This window comes from Hetaerina americana, unplaced genomic scaffold, assembly GCF_022747635.1.
Source record: "Hetaerina americana unplaced genomic scaffold, ioHetAmer1.1.p SCAF_3, whole genome shotgun sequence".
Lineage (NCBI taxonomy): Eukaryota > Metazoa > Arthropoda > Insecta > Odonata > Calopterygidae > Hetaerina > Hetaerina americana.
The window spans coordinates 90172270-90195429 of NW_027286874.1; the positions used below are offsets into that span (position 1 = coordinate 90172270).

At 38.9% G+C, this 23160-nt stretch overlaps 1 protein-coding gene across 1 annotated transcript in view; it reads left to right on the forward strand.

Moving 5' to 3' along the window:
- The window catches only part of LOC139690460 (uncharacterized), a 418847-nt gene that overhangs the window by 215714 nt on the left and 179973 nt on the right, over nucleotides 1-23160 (forward strand). The window contains exon 2 of the mRNA XM_071587914.1: nucleotides 13229-13276. The gene's annotated coding sequence lies outside the window, so the exon portion shown is untranslated. The remainder of the gene's footprint in view (nucleotides 1-13228; nucleotides 13277-23160) is intronic.

A 23160-nucleotide genomic window follows, 5' to 3' on the forward strand; every position in this document is an offset into this window, starting at 1 on the left:
ATATTTTCATCAGCTAAGTGAAATTTAGGGCAATTACATGCCTCTGGTTCGGCCGGATACGGTTGTCTAGTTGTCTACAATGATGCGGTATATATGTATACTGCATCATCGAAGAAAATACGGCATCAAGTGTACGCACGAACGTCTATGTATACTGAATCCACTTTCACGAATGTTTGATGGTGATATTTTGAACAAGTTATTTAAAACCTATGAAAATGAATGTAATGAACATGAAAGGTATTGAGAAAGATATTTAAAGGTTTTGAAGGGAATAGACCATTGATGGAAAAACAGGAGGATTAAAGTTGAGAAAAATTATCTTTCAACGATAATCAAATTTGAGTACTCAATAGAGCTGTGCTAATAGAGAGGGAGAATTCGGGTGCGGTCTGATGGGACGAGAGGGCGTCTGCCGCGCCATTGTGCTCAGGTCATCCGCGTGACTCGCCTTTAAAGTGAAATCCTAGAGCACGTGAGAAATTTGGAGTAGTGGTATTCAAATTTATTTTTTATTACGATTATGACAATAAAATGAGAAATATTTTCTATTTGTGAAAAAGTTTAAATATTATTTTACGAGAAAGCCGAATTAGCATCCAATAGTTTTCTTAAATGTCCACGATTAGTTTGTGCCTGATTGCAGATTATTATTAGCTGCCAGCTATAATTATTTAGTTAGTTATTCATAAAGAATGGGGAAAATAATATGATTTCCACAGTAGATACGTATTTCATCGTCATTCCTCGTGTTTCTACTCTTTTTTGTAAAGAACAATATAAGTACTGTTATTCTAAAATATCAACATTAGGTTTCATTGGAAAAACCTTTTTTAGGGCATCCGCCTTCATTGTTTTTCTGTTGAGTCTGGTATAAATTTTATTATTAGTTTGCGAGAGCATTTTCGTGTTTGTTAATAACTAGAGTTAATCTAGGCATGAAAACCGCTAAAATTGAATTCCGTGAATGCTTCAACATTTATGCAACGGTTGGAAGAAATTCAGATATAAATATACCGTCCTCAAGTAAATATCAACTGTGAGTTATAATAATGTTTCACCGATTTCCGGATTAGGAATAAATAATTTCAAATAACATTCAAATCATGAATTTGCCATAATGTTTATTTTAACATTTAATTTGTATACATTTAGCCAGAAACCGATCCATTGAGGAATGTTTTAATATTCTTTAATTTTTATTTAACTTATATGTTAGCTACGAAATTGACATTTTTGTCGCAAATTGATTTTCTACGTAGCCCTATTTCTCGCAAAACGTATAATTTCTGGAATTATTACGATGAAACTTATATCACGAGGAAAACATATCTACGCCATATAATGACTTACTCGCGAGAGTAAAATTATGAAAATCTTTGAAGGAATAAACAAATCATCAATGTATCAGTTCGATGTTTACCGTACCACAAATAACCCTCATAAAATATAAACGGGTTGTCAATATATAAAAGAAAGTTAATATGCTCATAGGAAAAATAATCGTTGGATTTAGCTAACGAGAATGAATCGCCCACGCCTTTTGGTTGGAGGAAATACATAAAAGATTTATATTGATGAAGCATTAATTTGTTTGTTTGAGTTCCAATCTTCAATACCTCTTTTAATTCTAAGTATTAATTAATGCTCTCATTCAATCACTATTCTTTGAATAAACTGACGATTTGCCAGATGCCTATGCAATAATTTTAGCAAACAGCTCAGCTTAGCTCTTAGAGATCGTGGCGTTATCCCTTGAATGCGGCGTTTTTATTTTGCTAGAATTTGGGATTCACGAATATTTTTGTGCACGTGGGGTTGCGTGCATTAGGGGATAGCGTTTTGTCGGTTGCATATAACTCTAGGGGGTTAAGCAACGCATCTTGCCGCTATTCCAGGCTTCCACTCTTGCTCTTACTTTTACATCAATCCTCCTCCCACGTCTCTTCTCCCCTCATCTCGAGGGGATTGGCCCTGTATGTGCGTTCTAAGGGAGCCTTCCGTGACCTCGGACCGTTTCTCCTCGCGGACCCTTAAGAATACGAGGAGCAAATGCGAGGGAGTGAAAAGTTTTGGTTAAGGGAATGGTTGCGGTGGGGGAAGAGGGTAGAGAGTGAGGGATACTGCCGTATTCTACAAAGTATGCATCACGGGATTGCGTGATTTAGCCGCCCCACCCCTGGCCACTTTGGTGGGCGTGGGGAGAGTGAGTGGCGTGACACAAACACCGTCTTATCCTCCCTTCCCGTGCGGCCACGAGGGAGAAGTCGGGTGTGGTCCGATGGGACGTGAGGGCGTCTGCCGCGCCATTGTGCTCAGGTCATCCGCGCGACTCGCCTTTAAAGTGAAGTCGACGTGGATAATCCGAATTAATGAGGTGAGCACGCCATCGTGAGACCAGAAGTTTTTGAGCAATAGAAATGAGAGAATATGCCAATCCCCGAGCCTTATTTTTCTCGTAAGAGGTATTTCTACTGACGGAACCTTGAAGTCGGTGAGCCATTTTTTCTCTTTCCTTGAAGTAAGAAAAATTACCATTTGAACGGTGAAATTTTTAGGTTTTCTTGTCCATTGCTACTCGTGTGTTGTAAGACTCGCTCTCTGTTCCACGAACTCGTTACATTGCAGTTATAGTTTAATATATTGTCGTGTTTAATACGTACGGTGCTAATTTTTATGATGCATGAGCATGCATTTGATGTCATTATTTGTCTCCAAGTTTGCCCTGAACACTTGGGAAATGAAATGCGAATTGAAAAATTGAAAAAAATGCATTTCAAGGAACTGTTGATTCATTACCAAAACCAAGTCCCCTGTGATTAATGTCAAGCGTGTGTTTGGATTACTAAATATAATTTATTATCTCATTAATTAATAAAACCATTGTGTATGAAATTGGTTAATTTTTTACAGTCTTAACTTTATTTTCTATTTTCACTTTTATTAACTGCAAATTAATATTTTAAAAAAGACATATTTTTGACATCTCGCTGGTGGCTCTAACACTATGACCTTTTCGTGAAATATATATATATATATATACAGGGTTCGTCCGAAAAATAAGTGTACTGAGCTCAGGAAAAAAAATTTATTACACTTTTACATATCTTAAGCTAATATTCCTCAAAATAGGACCCTTGTGAGTCAATACACTTGTTCCAGCGGCGTTCCCATTCCTGGAACGCACCCGCGAAGGCATCATCGGGAACCTCTCGAAGACTCGTCGTCGACCTCTTCTCTGCCCTCCACGAACATCTTGTGCCACCGAAAGATCATGTTTCTGGACATGACTGACTCCCCGTAAGCCTGGTTAATCATGCCGACAGTTTCGGTAGACGATTTCCCAAGCTTTACCGCAAATTTGATGGAATAACGCTGCTCCAAAAACTTCGGCATCGCGTTCCGTGACGTGGGTCGAGCGTGGAGGTTCGCGTTAACAGAGCTCCTCACTACACCACAGCTCAGAGCCGACTGCCTTTTTCAGCGTCGCTTGCCAACATACCCCCCTCCAATCGCAGCCCGTCAGAGCGGTGCTGGGCGCGCCTGGAGCGGCGCGCCTGGAGCGGCGTGCCCAGCCCAGGAGTCAGTACACTTATTTTCCGGACGAACCTGTATATATATATATATATATATATATATATATATATATATATATATATATATATATATGTATGTATGTATAAACCGAATTAAAGTATTACCTACGGTCATATCCTCCCCTTGAACTTCTACATTTCTGTCCTCTCCCACGGTTTGCGTTTCCGGCTTTATTTTTCGGTCGCGTCGAGCAGTGAGAGGCGAGGAGGGCGCAACGCTGGTTACGCTAAAAGGGAAAGGAAATGTGTGTTACTCGACGGGCAACTCCGAGAGAGAAAAAAAGAGGCGGAAATGAAAGATGGGAAGAAAAGAGGACAGAGAGGTGTAAAGAACGGGAGTGGTAAAGAAAGTGGACGAAGAGTGTTGGATGTTTTGAGAGAAGTAAGGGCGTCGCTGTCGAGCGGGGGGTCGTCCCGTGTTCGGAGCGGGCGTCGGGAGGAGGAGCAAAGGCATTGGAGTGCGCGGTGACGAATGGGTGGGATGGTGACAATGAGGAGAACAATTAGAGAGGAGTGACCACCATCGCACCCTCTCTTACCCTCGGTCGACGTACCAGATGGTGGGGGAGGGAATGGAAGGGAATGGAAAAGAAGGTGGAGCGTAGGAGGAGGTGGTGAGGGTGTGTAAGGACAAGGAAGGAGAAGTGGGGGTTATTGCGGATGTGGGGGAAAGAGGGAGGGAATGAAGAATGGTGGCGAATGCAAGCGGAAGGGCAGGAAAGAAAATAAAAAAGTAAGGAAAAGAGGAGGGGAGAAAGAGTAGCTGTTCAAAGAAGCGTGGAAGAGGAAGGGAATAGAATAAAATAGGATAAGTTTATTGTTTCCGGGATTCGTCGTAAAAGAACAGAAAAGGACGTGAAAGTGAATATAAAATTGCCCAGCTGAGACCATTCGGGGTGAAGATCTGGCACGCGCAATCCACCGTTCTAATTTCACTAATTTTGTTATAATGTTGAGATTCAAGTTTACTGTGACATTTATGACTTGGAGTTTATTTGCAAGGCGTAAAACTTATGTTATTGAAGAATTCGTAAGGCTTTGAAGAGCAACATATTTTCGTGTAGCTTCAATCTCTTCAAAAAAATTAGCATTAGTTCTTATGAAAATGGGAAAATATATTTTAAAAATTAATCACTTTAACTTTTTCACTTATCAGAATATCAATTTTATAAATTATTATCGTTGAAATATTTTTCAGGATATGGGAAAAAGTTTTAAGATTTAATTAAATAAATAATGAATTTAAGAAGTATCGGAAGATGAAGCTATTATAAAAGTTAGTTAATTTTACCTTTTCCATTACAGAGGGCAAAACTCTACTTTATTTACGAACATAAAAACAATTGATAAAATATTTAATTACCTCTCACATTGTGGAATAATCTGTTATAGTGGTGTTTCTGAGTTCAGTTTTCTCAACATCTGGAATATATGTACTCATTCAGCATTTTTTACTGTATTTTTGTCTCTGTGTGTGTATATATATATATATATATAATATATATATATATATATATGTATATATATATATATATATATGTATATGTATATATATATATATATATATATATATATATATATATATATATGTATATGTATATATATATATATATATATATATATATATGTATATGTATATGTATATATATATATATATATGTATATATATATATATATATATATATATATATATATATATATATATATATATATATATATGTGTGTGTGTGTGTGTGTGTGTGTGTATATATACATTTATCGCTATTACAAAATATGTATATACGTATGTACACAATGATAAAATTATATATTGATTGGTGGTTAATATCAATGGTTAGAAAGTGGCGCGATGTAACTCGTAGGATAATATAGAAAATGAACATGGGGATAAAGAGCTATTAAGGAAAAAATATAAGCTGGTATTTAGGGAGGTTGTTTTCGGAGGTGTGGAAGGGACTGGCAGTAAAGAACTTAGACATGAGAGAGGGGCGGGGAACTGAGAATTGCGAGAATGCTGGAGGGTAAGAGGAAGCAAAGAATGGAAGAGGGAAATAAAAAGCCTGTGCAGAGTTATTGCTTGCTAAACGACATGGTCCTATTATTTTCTTCCACCTTAGCGCATAAAATAGCCTTCCCTCACCACACGAGTTCTTTAAACAAAACGGGAAAGTCGTTGCTAGTAATACCGTTGTCTGTTCCACACGAATTCTGGAGAACGAGAAATTTTTTCAGAGCAGAACATTGCAAAAGAGTAACACTGCTTTTTTTAATATCTGGTTCAATATGTCGTTAAAAAATGTCTGAGATTGCTTATGTGCTGTGTAATTTAGTGTGGTTTGTTAAACAGGCTCGTTCTTTGTATAATTCAGCTTGTCGTAGTTCAAGGGAATCCAAGTGTTGGAATTTTTTGACGCTTTGTCACAAAATAACGGCTAGAATTAAATATTGTTGAGCTCGAGATATCTATCACCTCTTTTTATATGCCAAATGTCGTCTTCGTCCTCGAAAAAAACTGACGATAGATGTAGAGAAGTTATAACGACTGAATACTTTTACTAACTGTGAACTGTTGGCGCTAATATATATTTGATAGTTTTTCTGTCGTTGTAGTTTCCATGTCACGTCGCAGATATCTTGAATTAAAACAGTTACCTGGTGACATTTAGCAAGTGAAAGATCTTTAAAAGAAACAAAAGTTTATATTTTTACGGTAAATATTGAAGTTCAGACTACCAGTACTTTTTTCCAACAGATGTATTACCAAGCTATTTTTATTGGCTCTATTTGTTTTGATAACTGATTATAACATCACTACAACAGAAAAGCATGGTTTCTAACGAAGGTTTACTGGTGATTTATATCGCCAGTTGTATAAATCAGTGGTAAATAATAAACAAGTAGTCTTCTTATGCATAGAAGCAGATTTGGGCTAAATTTTGAATAATTTTTTTCGTAAAGCCACCTGCGACTAACAACATAATCTTGCTATTTGACCATGATATGATTTTATCTCTTATAGTTGTTTAGCATTTTGTTTTGTAAATTTTTATCCTAAATGGGGATTTTAATGCACTAGAAGGTTAATAGGCAACAAAAGTAACCAGTTAAGACTCCTTAAATCATATTTCTAATAAAATTGTTTAGCCAACTTAGTTTTAATTAATCATTAACTGCACTGATACAAACAAAAAGCTTTAATATTTATTTTACTTAATTTTCCAATTGAAGTTAACTTCCAAAATGCAATAATTGCTTCGCGGAGGTTGTTGAAATTTTAATTTTGTCTAATAAATCTAATAAATGTGGTTTTACTTGAACTCATTACCAGGTAAATCGTCTATAATCAATCGTTCCTTCTGATATTTTTTATCAACTGAATTTCAAAATAACTATCGCAAAATATTTCTTAACTGTTAAATGTGCACTTTTCAGTCAATTAAAGTATGTAATCTTTAACTATGTTCCAATTACTTCGATTCTAACTTTTTACAACTATTTTATTTCATAGCAATGTTTAAAAAAATTGACGGTAAAATTCAATCATGAACGTTTACGTGAAATTTGCTATTAAAGTAAAAGGTGGTATGCTGTTAAATGCATTTATTCGAAAGATAAACTTGGGTTAGCGTTTAAAGCAACCTTTCATTGGCAAATAGTCCCGCGCTATTATGGACAACAAATGAATGACTCGTGTTTGTTCTGTAGTTGTTTCCTCTCCGGTAGGGGTTAAGAGAAACCCGCATTAAAGGTGGCGAAAAGTCGATGCATGAGGAATCGACGTTAAGGAAAACCTGTGGCCAGGCGAGGGAGAAGTTTATATATTGGAAATTCCATTCCTTCGACCAAGCAGTTAAATTGGCACCCCTGTCCGTGACCCTCGTGGGCAAACCCTTATGGCCTTCTCCACCTACTCCATCTCTGGTGCCTACACCCTTTATGCTCCTGACAGTCGAAAAACCCCCACCTACTACTTCCCACACTGCCGTCACACACCCCACACCCTGCTGCCTTCCTCTTACATGCGGGCTTCCCCACATTTACCGTTATCTCCTCCGAGTTTCCGACATCAGCGTAGCCTAGAGGGGGTGTCACTGCGCTCCCACACCGGAGCCACCGACCTATTGGGCGTAAAAGGAGAGATTAGCAATTTATGAAAAGGGTTTTATGGCGAGGGGAAGGAGAGAGAGAGAGAGAGAGCGTTTTAAGACTGGCGTTCGTGTGTTGTGGGCGACGGTCGGTTGGTTGGTTGCGTGCTTTTGCTTTTGGGGAAGAGCAAAACCGCTCTGGGAATGAAAACCCTTGCTCGCCATATGTTCACTGTTTATTATAAGCTGAAATGGGGCGTTTACTTCTTTTTAAATATTTTTACTGTGCACAATTACAAGCTGCTGAACTCGACTCTTAATCAGTGTGAAGCCCTTTATGCGCTGTTTAATGCACTTGCTACCGGTATATTTTGAACTCGGGAGAGTCCATGCGTACTGACCACATGGCATACAAAATTGCCCAGCGTATGAAGAAGTGAATATTTGTATTTTTGTTTGCTGAATATGAGATCTGAGTGCACGAAGAATTATTTTAGATCGTATTAGAATATATTACACATGTTTGAACAAGAAATATCTATTATTTTTATCTGATAACTTCCAAGTGCATGCTATGTGATGAATGTTCTATTGATGTAATATTCATTCATTCATGCAATATAAAGGACAGGGATCAGAATATTAGCAAGAAATGATTTTAAAAATCAGCAAAAGAAATGATGGCCACTGACACTCTTGAAAGTAATTTTATTATTTTATTAGTGTAAAATTTATCTTTTTTCAAATTTTCATGAAATCTATCCAGGCACACGAATTTGATTTTAGATATTTCTTCAGCAATTTAATCAAATCTGCATCAATTGGATAAATGCTTATGCTTTAGCAGAATAATTACTTAAAAGGAATGGAATTGTGCGATTATGCTCTTGAATATTAAAAATTACAATTTAATGATTTATACTGGCAAATTTAAAGTATAAATGATCCTTATTTAAAATGATCCTATCTTATATTCTTCATTTAATTGAGCATAAGAAGTTATTTATTGCGATTGTTTCCTCAAAATGTTCAGTATCATTATTTCAAAATAGCTGGTAAGGTTTGTTTCTTTGCCAATGCTGTGAATATACACCATATTATTTATTTTTTATTTTTATTAATACATTTTTAAATCGACTGACTATGACAAAGCATGTTCGTAGAATGAAATTTAGATCCATGGGAAAAGTTCCTCCTAGATTAATACTGACGCAAAAGAGTTTAAGGTCTCTTTTAATACTATATATTTAACAGCCTAAAATATTTTAGATTAACTCAAGTAATGATTGAACTAGCAATTTTCTAGTATAAATATTTTTCCAGGGATAAATAGTGGTTTTTAAGTATTTATATTTCTCTCTAATTTCATATTTATGTTTAAAAGTAATTCGAAATTAAACTTAACACGAAGAAAAGACTAAAAAGATGACTATGTAACATAATATATAACGTAAAATGCGACACAAGTCTGTCAGATTTGGCTGTTTACAACGTGTTTGCAAGTCTTTACTTGTTTTATACCGAAACTACGGCAGGTAGAAGAATTTCTCCGCCGTTGAGAGAACTGTTCATCGTCTTTATGGGGATATTCATTAAATTGATAACCAAAGGTTTCCTATGGGTTTGTGGTCCCCAAGCAAGATGGGTAATTTTATGATTAAGGATCATGGACTGGAAAATGTAACCAAAATTTGGCCGTAAGTTCCAGGACAGGCACGTTCAGTTTGATGAAAATTACCCGTGTTGTTAAGGTTGGGTGGGCACGGTTGAAACTTACTATGAAGCCGGGAAACTAGTTCCAGCGGGAAACTATCACCGTGCGGCACGTATTCTCAACAGTCCATTACGCTACGCATTTAAATTAAGCGTTTAGCTATTCCAGTCGAATTTATAGCCTTTTTGTTTCCGCAAATACCTTTTCAACTTACTTAGACTGGTAAACGTGAGTATATAGTGCACGGAGTACCTTACTGAGCAGAAATATAATTGCTTAATAAAATTAACTTTCTTCAAAATTATTAAGTATTGTTATAAAAAAGGTGGAATGCACTTATATGAGCATAATTTTTAAAATTTCAGGCCTCTTCGGGGACAGGAAGTTAATTAAATATAATAACATTTGCTCTCCTTAAATCGTATCCGTTAATTTTAATTTAATCAGTTTTTTCCACCAGAATGAATTCTGTGCGGCGGAAATATTTTTGTTACACAAATTGTTACTTGACCAAGGAATATTCATGATATGTTCTAAGGTCATTGTTTTACAGCTTGTTTTAAAGAAGACATTCATTGTAACTTTTTTATTTGCCATTTCACTAGTCTAACGTGTGATTTTAACTTTAGCAATGGGACCAATGTCTTGGAATATTGAAAAATCTTCTGATTTAAATGTGTTTTCACGGTGTGTATCACTTCAGAAACATTACCATGAATTATCAACACGTAATCAGATATTATACTACATTTTCGTCCGTTTCCTAATTCGGTTACATTTAGATCCCTAAGTGACCTTCTCTCCTGACCTCTCCATTGTTCCTCCCTAACTTCACAGCTCTCCTGCGTCTCCCATTATATCTTCATTCTCTTCCCTCTTATCCACTCCTCCGACATGCTCTTGCCATTAATTTTTGCCCCCCGTCCACACTTTCACCCCATGTTCAATTCATTCCTGTGAATAATATGAGTATTCTTTCCCAAATCACCCTCAAAGTTCATCCTAGGACCCCTTAGGATAGGAAGCTTCAAACTTGGTACAGTGAAAGTGCGTTGTAAAGAAAATGTGTTAAATAAACCGTGGGAGTGGTTGAAAGGAAGATTGCGTAGACATAGGAGGAAGTAGTGGGAGTTTTAAAGAATAATTAGGCTGAATTGAGTTTGTGGATACAAAAGAGACAGCATATACTTAAAGTTAGTCGCAGTTTTTACGGTTGCATTAGACTCGGGAAAAATATCGAGGGAGAATTTAATTGAAAACCGAAGGAGCAATAGTAATATGAACATAATACCATACTCTTCTTTTAGATCTGCTATTCCACGGAGCACTCTCCGGTCTCAATCCGTTTTCTGTTGGAGTATCAATCGAAAAGAATCAATTGAAAATATTTGACTATCTATTCCAGTGGATAAAAACTGTTTGCTGATTTCAGCAGCAAATGTACCACCCTCTAGCACATTTAGCATATCCCCACTATATTTTTTGAATGCTTATTAAACATATATTTGCTAAATAATTGGTAGCCACTGATTTTAGTGTACTACTATTATTAATGCAACAATTTCAGAGTGTAAAAATCATTCACCTTAACTGGGATCTACTATTATACTACTACTTGACTGGGATCTACAGGGATACTACTATTATATTTTTGGTAATTACTTCATAATTATTTGAAGATGTCTATTTTCTCCTCTTCTTTATTTTATATTTTTATGCGATCGATTAATCATCTCGTAATAAATATAAATTATACTATAGAAATTTTGTAGATTGATTCAATTTAGTATGCCGTGTTCTGTGCTACCATTATTTTCTGGGACTTCCATTACTCTTGATGTCATCAAGGTTACCAGAAGCATCAGAACTTTCACAATAAAAATTCCCGAAGTGAGACTTAATATCCACAGCATTGAGATGAGTAGATAGAGATAATGTTCCAAGAAAATAAATATCTTTTTCATTGACCCGTGTTCAATTCCTAATTACACCTCTGGAAACCCTTAGCTTTACCTAAGCTGCCTGATTTTTCGACTTTCGACCAGATCTTCCTAAGAAACCATAAGCAAAACAGGGAAATAATCTCTTCCCCCTATCCGGATGTGTAAATTTCACACGTAGTGGGGTTAGTGCAAGTCGAACTCTACCCTTACCTATCCATTCCACCTTCGAGTGGATAATTATGGTCATTTACACTTTCAAGAAAGTGCGTTAGAGTTGATGCAAAAGAGCAAACATATGCCTTATAATTTGCCATGGAAAAAAATTGGAATTTTTTAAACCATGGTATCTTTCTACTCGATATTTCTGGATCCCAGAAACAATAGCCTTTATGAAGGGATGTGGTTTGCATAAAATCATCCCATTTTACATATTTCATATGATTTAATCAATATATTCCGATGCATTTACTTCCTTTAATCAAGTAGAAAATCATTTCTGCGTACTAATTAATAGTTAATGGCTGGAAAAATATGGGAAAATGAGATGTGCTCGAGAATATGGGGTCTCGATTATATTCCTTTATCCCAATTTTACGGCATGCGCACGGAGCTGAACCGCTTGTTTTGAATCAGCAACTAAAACACGTTCTTCTGCGTGTATTCAGTTTGCCTAGAACTTCTCTTAACGGCATATCCGCCCCAAGAACGAAAACATTTACCGACGTCGGTCCTCAAGAGGAAGAAACACTAATGCTTCTTCTTCCTGCCGTTTCCAGAACACCCTTTTTCCGTATTCTTCAACTTCCTTTTCGGTACTCCTCCCACCCCATCTAAAGTCTCCGAACTCTTCCAGAGTCCCCTTATATCCACTCCCCTCTCCCTTCCTACATCCTGCAGCACCCCTGCCTACTTAACCGAGTTTCCGACACAAAGTGCCACCGGTGCCAAGGCCCGTCTCCGCCGTATTTTCACTTCTCATTCTCACAACTCCTTCCTTCCCTCGTCGGCCTCCCCACTGCACACTCCAAACACCAGTGCCCCCCCCCCTCCTCGTACTCGCGAGCAAGTTCCCTTCCTTACCCCCCTTCGCTTGTTTCTTTTGCATCCTCCGCAGGACATTTTCCCTCTCCGTCCCCCTCTCACTACATCACCCACCCATTATCCCTCTCGGAGGACTTAATCGCCGCCCTAACCTCCTCTCCCTCACCTCTCCCCTGTTCACCGTAATTAGGGCGGTAGAAGAGAAGCAGTAGGGATCCCCTTTTTCTATCCCATTAACATTTTAACCCCTTCTCCGTTTCCAAAACTCACGTTCTGGAACGTCACTTGTGCGCCGCTGGATGGCCAATGGTGCACGGGGCTCGCATTATCGAAGGCTCTGATTGTATTCATGTCATAAAAGTTTTTTTTATTTCATCATGGGGCTTCCCTAATGGATGCTATTTCCGCTTCGATAGTGTTCCACGATTCTTTTCCTTTATGGTGGAAAATAATTTGAATGGGACAGAACTTGGCGAAGGGGTCCCGCGTAGTAGGAATTCACACTCCACCGCTCTGAATGACTATACGTTATGAATTTAAAATCATGTTCCTCCCCGTTATAAGATGGTAAAGTTGAATTCAATTCGCAATACTCAATTGCTCCGCTGTAATTTAAAGAGTGGAGCAGTCATGAGTCTCTGAGAAATTTGGGATATTTATCTAGCAAAAGCCACTCTTTCGTATTGTGAAGGTTTGAAAACAATGGAGTTGATTCTAGAAAAAAATTAATTATATTGAAAAAATTAAGTAGTAAATATAAAGATGGAAGTGGTTGAATAAAAATATATTCTCTATAAGTATGTTGTAAGAAATTATACTTTTACTAATAGAATATCGTTTTTATTGCAGGAGGAGTTGGCGCCACGTAGTGAATATTCTCAGCCAGTCCTTCGTCTAGTAAGTTATGAATTTTCTCATTTCATATGCAATGAAATTCCAGTTTTAATTACCATTTAAAGAGTATTCACAGCATTTATCAGATATTCTCATATACTATCAATTAGTATATAGAAAAAAATTCAAAATTGTTAAATATTTACATCCACCCACATTTGTTTTTTGAAGAGATGCATGTACAGTAAGAAATTATCGCAGTATTTAATATTTCCACAATTTTTTACTTATTTGAATTGCATTTATTATTGAATAAAATAATTGTATTGGAATATTTGTGCTTTGTTCGGGAAGGATAAGGAAAGTACGTGGAGACGATTCTGAGTTTAATATTCATTATTGACCAGTGAAACCAAATGGCCACTTTAAAATTTACTTCTAAAAAATGGCACAATAAAACGTTGCAAGACGCAAATATGGCGTTCTTTATTGGTATAGATGAACTTTGATAAGGCATCTGTCAGGAGTGAACAAGATTTAAGTAATAAGAGATCAGGATCGGACACGCATTATTCATAGTCAAAGCCAGTCAGCCATAGCTTATCTTGTGACTCTAGGCTACCATTTTTCCATTGATCATAATTATAACAGCTTCAAAATGAGGACAAAACTGTCTCTCTCGCTTATTATAATACCTTTACTTTTTATAGTCTTTTAATGAAGTCCCCGAAGGCGATTGAAGCGTCTTTCTCTTCTTTCCTCTCGTCCGTCGCTTTCAGGGTTATACTGCGGTCGCCCCACACCACGCCATCTCCACCCTGTGCAACCCAAGCCACAACCACTCTCCACCCGCCGTCCTCCTCCCCCTGGTGCACTCCAATCCCCGTCCTTTGTTGACACGCGGCGTCACCCCGGAAGGACTCGGGCACCTCGATAGAGTGGTAGGTGTTGGCGACGGAGAGGGGACGCGGGATCGGGGGCGTCGACGGTCGCGAGAAAGGAAAAGATCAGGGGAAGTAGGTGGGAGAAAAGGGAGGAGGCAGGATTGGGAAGGGGTAGAAAAGGGAGGTGCGATGAAAGCAAAGGGGCAGGCAAAAAGAAAGAGTTGTTGGCTGGAGATAGAGAGAGAGGGACGGTAGGGGAGGATAGGGAGAGAAAGAGAGGACTAGTTAAATTATTTTGCAAGACCATTTAGGGGAATTGGCTCAACGTGTTTTTGTGCAGTGTTTCTGGGGACCAGGAGAGGAATTCTAATTTGAGAATTCCATCTGCTTTCTCGGTGTGTGGTCCTTATTCCGCGGGTTGACGGGCAAACGATTCTTAATGTGTTCCATCCACTGCTCCGTGGAACGTTTTATCACTTCGGGCACGAAAGTGTTTACAGCTCTAATGGGTCGGGAGGATAAAGAAACAGTGAAGCGTTTCAATTCCCACTTACTTAGACGAGTATGTGTGCGTGATTATTATTTTCGGGGAAGATATTTAACTGAACCTGTTTGAAGTTTCCATAGTGTTATCCCCAAATGTGAAAGATCATTCTGTTTTATTAAAACTTTTTCTAGTAGTTTTTACATTTTGCATTCATCTTTTACATTTTTCACTCCCGTACCAGTCTATAAATGTAGATTTCTTGTTATGGTGGCATTAATGGCCGTAAAGTTTATACCACTTCAAATTAGTGTATTCATTGAAATACGAAACTTATGAAAAATGAATTTTAAAAGCCTTCGCGTATGTATTTTTAAATGCAATTCTAAGAATGTTGAGCGCCTCAATTTTTTTAAATTTTAATTGAACTAGTTTTTCGGTGAAAATTGACACAAAATAGAAAATAATACCGTATTCATTTGCACATATATTTACGTTAATAGTTTTATATAACATTGATTAATATACGTAATTTGCATTTTTCACTCATGAAGATGGCATGTTAGGACAAAAACCTCACAATGCTGTGCATCAAATAAGTATTAACCATCAAGCAGTTTCCTCCAATATATATATCAAAAATATAAAATAATAACTAAATGTTGAGCTTTAAGCCACATTTCCGTCCAGAATATGGTAGTTTATAATCATCTCCAAATAAAAAATCGATTTTCTTTTTTGGAATGTCAATGTGCAGAAAGACATTGAACGGCATTCACCGATACCATTGTATGGATGATGCTAACTTAAAGTCTTCCTTCATGGGAGAGTTCATATTTTCATTTATAACTTTGAAAAACATTCTCTCCAAATTTTACGCCACTCTTACCCGTTTTATATTCTTTTGTGCTACTCCGAAATTTTGGCGTAGTTGTGAATACAGAGAAGTATTCACATTTCTTCGAGCCAAACTGAACCCGAGTAGTTCGGTCCAGAGCCGAAAATTTATGATCGAAAAACCTGAAGATAACCAAATAAAAGATAATAGTATCGCTCGGAAAAACCTTAGTTAAGCTGACCCAGCGATAAAACCCGCATGGGAGACGATGGAAGAGGAGAAAGGCGGAGGAAGCTCGAAGGAGAGAGGGAAGGAGTCGAGTCTTTTACGGCGATCGAGGGCTATCGACGTCGTCGGGAGGGTCAGGTGGGGCGAAAGAGCGTTGACAATAGAAAAAAGTGGCGAGGAGGAGAGAGAGAAGTGGGAGAGGTTGCGCTCTCTGAATAAGGTGGTGCAAAGGAGCGGTGGAGCGCCCAGGTAGACGGAGGGAAGCGGGGGCGGGGAGGTGTTGAATTAAATGTGGAGCGGCAGGTTGGAAGTCGGGGGGGGGGGGTGTGTGGATCGATGCTCCATTAGCCCTCACCCCCAACCGAGAAGAAGGAGAGCATAAGGATGGGTGGTGGGTGTAGGCGCGGGGGCGGGTGACGGTGGGCAGGGTAGAGGGGTTGCGAAGGGTGGAGGCTGCCGGAACGTCGGCAAACCGCCGGTCGTTCCTCGTTTGTCACCGCAAACTCGATAGTCGCCCCTCCCCGTACTCTCCCCCTTGCTCGCCACATGGGCGGTGGTTGTTTTCGCGGCGTGCCTAGCACCTTCCCGTCCGTGTTAGGCGGGGTTGCATTTTTCCCACACTCCTACACTACGGAACCGAGGGGTACGAGGCGGTGGGCCTTTAAGAAACGAGACGGCGAGCGGGCGGGCGGCGAACATTTATCTTCCTCGTCGTTTGGCGCCCGATCCTGCGGGTGTACTGCGTCCCCTTCCTCACAAAATTCGTTAATTTTTTCACTCACATCATGGGAGAATTTCAAGCCTCTTCGGCGTCGCAAAGCAGAAATAGTGCGTTGTAATATTCACTTTGGAGCTCAGGCCTAATCGAGTTGGTAACCACAAAGTAGAATTTATTTTTAAAACATAATTTGATAGGTATATGTGAATTTTACACTACAGAAAATCGTAAATAAGCTTACGTGAGTTTTAGATTGAAGGACCATGAATGCGAAGGTATCATGAAGCATATTAAAGGGGGCAGGAGTGAGTAATAATTGGACATTTTACATTAATTACTGTAAGTATGCCATTTATGCTTGCCTTTGGTTGTAGTCAATTAATATTGACCGCTGTCGGCTCTCGATTTCTCATAGAACGGTCTCTTACTCAAATTTCACGGTAAATCTGCCTTGGACAAAGTGGTTTCCTGAGTTTGCTATCATGTGTACAAGTATTTCCAATGCAGTTTGAAACTCTTGAGTACCGCATCTGGTTTTTTAGTTTCTTTAAACATAGTAATATCCTCTTCTTTACAAACACCTTCTTAGCTTGAGATATCTTTTCACTTGATGTAAATCGCCCTTCTTTCATCCCAAGTTCCCAAGTTATATTGCTGAAAGAATCAACTTAGTTTCACTCCACGATTGGTAAAATCTGTCTTAAAAATCTCTCTTCCTCTTATAAAGATTTTAGTTTTCTTCTTTATGATGCTCATGTCGTATTTTTGAAGTGCTTGGTCCATATCATTCAGAATAACTTCACTTTCTCTTGAGTTTTAGCTACTACAGCAATGTCGCCTGCGGACCGTAGCAGGCTAATTTCTTTCCGTTGAGTTTTACTTAATCATATTTTTCCATTCAACTATGACACAGGACTTCTCCAAGTTCCCTTATCCTACATACACGTATAATGACCTATTTACTTGTATCATTTTTTCGGCCAGTATCCTCAAGTTGAGTATTGTCTCTTATGCTCATCGATTTTTCTCAATCCGCATTATTTTTCCCCGAGGCCTTATTCTACCTTTCCTTATATTCTATGGTTAATTGTTTCATGATTATACAGCTTATTCTACGTTCCATTCTTTCTTGAATATGATTCTCACTCCTGCAATCTTTGATTTCCACTTCTGCCCCGGCCCCATAAATCTTGCTCACTGTCCGTCCATTTTCATATTAGCGTTCCTCCACTTTCCACACACTAATAACCTAACATTCCCTATCTCTATCAACCATTTGCCCATCTTGTCTGGGCTCCCCCTCCCAGTAGTTCCCACCCGGAGATCCGATTGGGGACTATTTTAGCTCCGGAATAATTTAACCAGGAGGAATGCTATCGCGATTCTAGCACGTCATATTTGAATTCAAGGTTTTATCTTCTAGGGAGATTAATGGGGTGGTTTCCCAATACGTTCATTGCAGTATCGCGGCCGATTCCGTGACCTTCCCTCTCGCCCACAGTGTGGCAGTTGTTACGGGAGCGTTCATCTTGATCAGCGCAATCAGCGCCTATTGGTGAAACTGCTACCTTTCACCATTGGCACAGGATAGATTTTGGAGTAGGATCCACGTTTCTCGTAGTCTCGTTCCGGTAAAATCAGAAATACAAACTTATCAAAGCTAATCATAAAAAACTCTCGGTGACTTCTTACCGGCAACATTCAGCTCCGTAGTTGAACTCCATACCCCTTGAGTGAATTCTGTCTGGGGTGTTTAGTGAAGAACGTCGATCATAAGTTCTTCCTTCATTACTGTATTTCAGTTAAGAATGGAATTGGATCAAGCCATAATTATTCATTATTCGCTTTCGTCTTTCAAACTGGAAGGCATCTTTTTGGAAATAATCGGAAAACATCCTAAATCTGTCAGGATGTACCCGAGTTTGAAATTGTTTTATCCTAAAAGCTGAAATGGATAATATAGCCATGCTAAAGGATCCTCGACATATGTAATGAGTTTTATAACAAAACTTTCCAACTCAAGTATTTAGGGGAGGCGACCGACAGCTGAGGTCATTTGCGCCATAGGGGATGGACAGGGAAGGATGAAGGGTGGAGAGAAACCCGGAGTCGGCATTAGCCTACTCTTCACGAAAGGCGCCAAGGGGTCCGCAGCTTAACGACGGACGGCGTACTCACTCAAAGTGCCCTCCACAAAGCACTTCAAGCAGGGATAGAGATACCTCTGAAAAATATTTAACACCGCCGGGATTTGAACCCGGGCCCTCAGAGTGGGAAGCTAGTACTAGAGCCCCCGCACCATATCGATCCCCTTTCCAACTCAATTAATGATTATAGGACCCAGTGTATGCAATCTCCTTCCACATCAATTACAGTCTGTGAGACGGCTAGTTTGGAAGAAAATGAGGGACAAGTGAAGAAAGAGGATATCATTCGATTTGTTTGCTTTCCTTAAAACGATTAGCTATTCCATCAGTTAATATGCTTGCATATTATTTTCCTCGGATAGAAATGAATTAAAGTCCATGTATCTTACCCTTCTACATCTACATCAATACCCTGTGAGCCACCAAAAAGGTGTGTGGAAGGGGGTGCAGCACCAGGAGGAAAGGGTAAGGGATGACGGGGCTAGGGTTTTCAAATGGAAGGGGAAGGGTGGGGGGAACCTGCAAAAAAAATTATAAATATACTAATATAACCATGCGCAGTCGCTACCTTTTAGGTTAATACTTATTATGTCGAGCCGACTAGTGGGGGATTTCGATTACAAGCATTCTGGTCTCTTATTGTTCTTGGAAAAAAATGATCATTTAAACCTTTCAGTCTTGCAGTCAATCTCTCTAATCTTATATTCGTGATCCCTCCGCCCGTAATACGTTGGCGTTCGTTTTATGTTCTTGATGTCTTCGGAAAAGGACCCAACTTTAAATGTTTTAATAAGTTTAATCTATATTGTAAACGCCTTTAAGGAATGCAGACAATATCTCCGAGGATACTACTTAAATAAAATAAAAACTTACTCAGTGGAGTGATTGTTCTAACGATTTATTGATTTATCAGGAAAAACATGTATGACTGGTGAATTTCCACTGGTACATTCTCTCGCGCGAATCGCCGTAATTCATTTTAACTGGCTCGTGCATTTGCATTCGCCCGAAATTTGTCCCCCGGGTTGCCTTAATTCCCTTTCCCATGCGCAAACATTATCCACGCTGGATATTCAAATATTTATTCATTAAACAATGAGCGTAAATGCACACTCAGCTACACCCTCAATGGCTGACACTCGAATATGGTGTTGTAGTATTAATAACCACAGTAATCAACCCGAAGATTGATTTGATGGGAGAGTGTTGAGATCACATTAAAATAAGACCGGAGGTGTACACATTCAATGGTCTAGTAAGGGGGACTGGCTCCTTTCCCTGTGCCGCCTGCGGTTTTGAAGGCAGATCTGGCACTGCGAGGACCACAAGACTCGTGAAATATGCGTTGGATGTAAGAAGCAAGAAGCGTCATCTAAATTTGAACCCGGGCCCTCCGTTTATTAGATGAACGCAATTTCCGTTAGATTCCCACAAAATATTAGATCAGTAGTATAAAAATGCTGTGTCGGCCACCACCGACTACTCTCGACGTACGTTGAACCGATAATGAACGAAAACTGTCCACTTGAATAGCACGAGAACTCGTCTCAGTCGGTTGCCCAGCGACTGACGGATGGCTGGATATGTTCCGGTTAAAGAATTTCACCAATTGTGCCACCCTCCACGAATGATAGATTTTGACACTACTTTTATTCATGACCACCCCTTTAAGGGTTAGAGGACTTCTTCTTCGTAACGGTGCGACGCCGATCGCCACTTTAAGTACCGCAAACAAGGACTCCCCTTCATTTGCTGTTTCCCCCCCTCCTCTCACCCACTCTCTCTCTCTTTTCCCTTCTCTCGCAACTCGACCTCGACGAAGTCTCCACCTTGGCGAGAGGTTCTCCCTCCCCCGACACATCCACTCAAGCCCGCAAAGTTCTACTACACCCCCGCACTCCTTCCTCCCCACTCAAGGGCTCTCTTCTTCTCCCTCCCCCCCTTCAGCCGACTCCTCGCATTCCCATCCCGTATTTTTATTATTTGCTCCGCGCTTGCACCATACAAGGATGAAAAAAATTGGGTTATTAAAAAAGTGACCTTCAGACGCTCACTTCGCTGCGGCGGTTTCGCGATGACGCCCACTCACCCATCACGGCGCCAAATTAATGAAAAAAATCTATCCGCATCATTGGGTGCATCGGATTACATATCTCAACGTGTTTCTGCGGTGATCACATGCATCGTTTGCTTCTACTACGGAAAAGCCTTATTGTGCCAATAGTTATATGCTACCTTTATTTATTGATGCGTTTATAGTGTGGAATGGGCCGTTTTTTGGCGTTAAAAACTGTCTCATGAAAAATAAATTTAATTTCTTGGCACTATCTTCTAATGTGAAGTTACTGTTTTACTTCGAAGTATCTGGGAATATGCGGTGAATATTCGGGAAAGAACCACTGCCTGGCTATCCCTAAGCGATGAGGCTTTTCATTCCTGCAGCGAGTGAATTCTTCCATAGCCATGAAAACGTTTAATTTTTCATAGCTTTGAATTTGGGTTTTCAAAAGAGCAAAAAATGTATTCTATTGTTTCAGGGTTCACTTTGTGGAAGTATTTAATATCCATGCTAAAAAGAATGTGATTGTATATTTCTCCTCAAAGCAGGTACGTTTTCCACCAAAAATGTCTGAAATAACCGCTTAGCCTGGTCGAACCACAAACAAGATCATTGATTCTCTCCTCGATCATGGGACCACGCGTCATGTTTTTAATTTGTAATAATAAAAAATATATTAGCTTGATTCCTAATCCAACTTCTCTTTTGGCCCAGGAATTTTCTTACCCAATTCTCTTCTCACTTTTGCATCTTCGCAGAGTTAAAATTACAATGGATAAATATAGGTGACACGAGCTGTTTAATGTCACATCATGAAATCCTTGCTTTCAATTCGCCAGCAATTTTTTATGCCCAATCAACGGCCCGCTCTCACCTAGATTGTCCGATTTTTTCGTAAAGAACTTGGAAATCATGATTTACTTAGATGTCTTATTCTAAAATTGTTTTAAATGTTATAATTTCCTGATGACAATAATAGAATATGCATTTACGTTACGAATGAGAACATTAAAAGCACGATCAGTCTCATGTCAAATGTTTTGTGTTAATCTTAAATCAAATGTATATGTAATGAAGGAGGACGATGTAAATAATGTTTCCATAGACATTTGGCTGGGAAAGTCACTATTTCATTCTGTTAATTTTAAACTTCTTTGCGAATGAGTATTAGATCAACCAACGCTACAATTAACAATCAAGATCAGTATATGAGTGCTATCTCTTCCGAAATTTCTCATACTGAATAACTGACTGAACAATGTATTTATTGATTTCTCCCTCTACCTTTCTCATTTTCGGACACATGATTCTCAGCTCGAAATATAAATCCTAGATTATTTTTCCCAATTGATTTACTTCTTTCCAGTGAACATTTAGCATACTGATAGAATTCAGGGTCGATTAATGTATACATATGTACAGTGTAACTGCTCAACCGTGATCGCATCCGTAGTTAAAGCGATATGCTGTGCACGAGGGCAGCGATGAATAATTAACACTCTCCTCGTCGCCACTCCCCCATATGATGATGTTAATTAAACCAACCCTCATTGTCTGGCTTCATCAGGAAAAAAAAGAAAGAGGCATTCCCTAGCTTCACCTTGCACGTGGGACGACATCTTTTGGGATGAGTGCTGCTATTTACGAATGCCCTTGAGCACTAGAGTTGCATTCATTAAAGCGGAAGTGTCCCCTTAATTGGAGCGATTTAATATTGCACCCCTTCCGAAAGCGGGCTTACTCGGCTCATGAATATTTTAGAGTCACTGCGTGGACTTCTTGCTTAATATTTGAGTGATGCTTTTCATCTCTGCCTCTCTCCTGCAGGCGGAAGTGTCCCCGGATTTAAACGTTACACCTTCCCGAACCTTCGCGACTCTCACGCCTTCCTCCCACGGTCACAAGCCTCGTCGAGAAATTTATGAATCGAATTCTGCTTACGCGTAAAATACACAACGGTGCTGATTTATTCGAGCACCTTCATCAATTGTAATTCTCTAGTATTCACTTAGACGAGCGCAGAGTCTCGCATCTGATGATTTTGACGCACGACCGTATACCTTGTTGGTGAATTACTTTCAAATGAAAGCTCTTTTGCCATCTCACTGGTAGACTTTAAGCATCGTTCACTAATTCCCTAAACAGGGTCGGAGGGTCAGTCTTCTCTTTGCAACCGGAGGGTCAGCTTTTCGATATATAGAGGATCCTGATATGTAAATCGATGTATACTTTTATGCACTATCATTAATTATATCAATTTTTATGCTATTCTTAATGATAATTTGTGAACTTTTATTACAAACTGTGTGTATGAATTCAAGGTTGGTCAATAATATAATTATTTGTTTGTTAAAATTCGAAAATCTATTTGCCATGATGACTTTGACAAGGAAATTATTGCGGAATTACTTTGAGAATTGTTAAAAGATTTTATTGAGATAATGAGTTGAAGAGGAAGCTGAACAACTTCTCTTTAGTTCTCAAACTCGTAGGTTGAATTCAGTGCTAATAATTGAGGCAAACTAACGATTCTGTATGACGACCAAGAAATGCTCGTGTTACTAAACTAATTGGATTAATTTTTTGCCA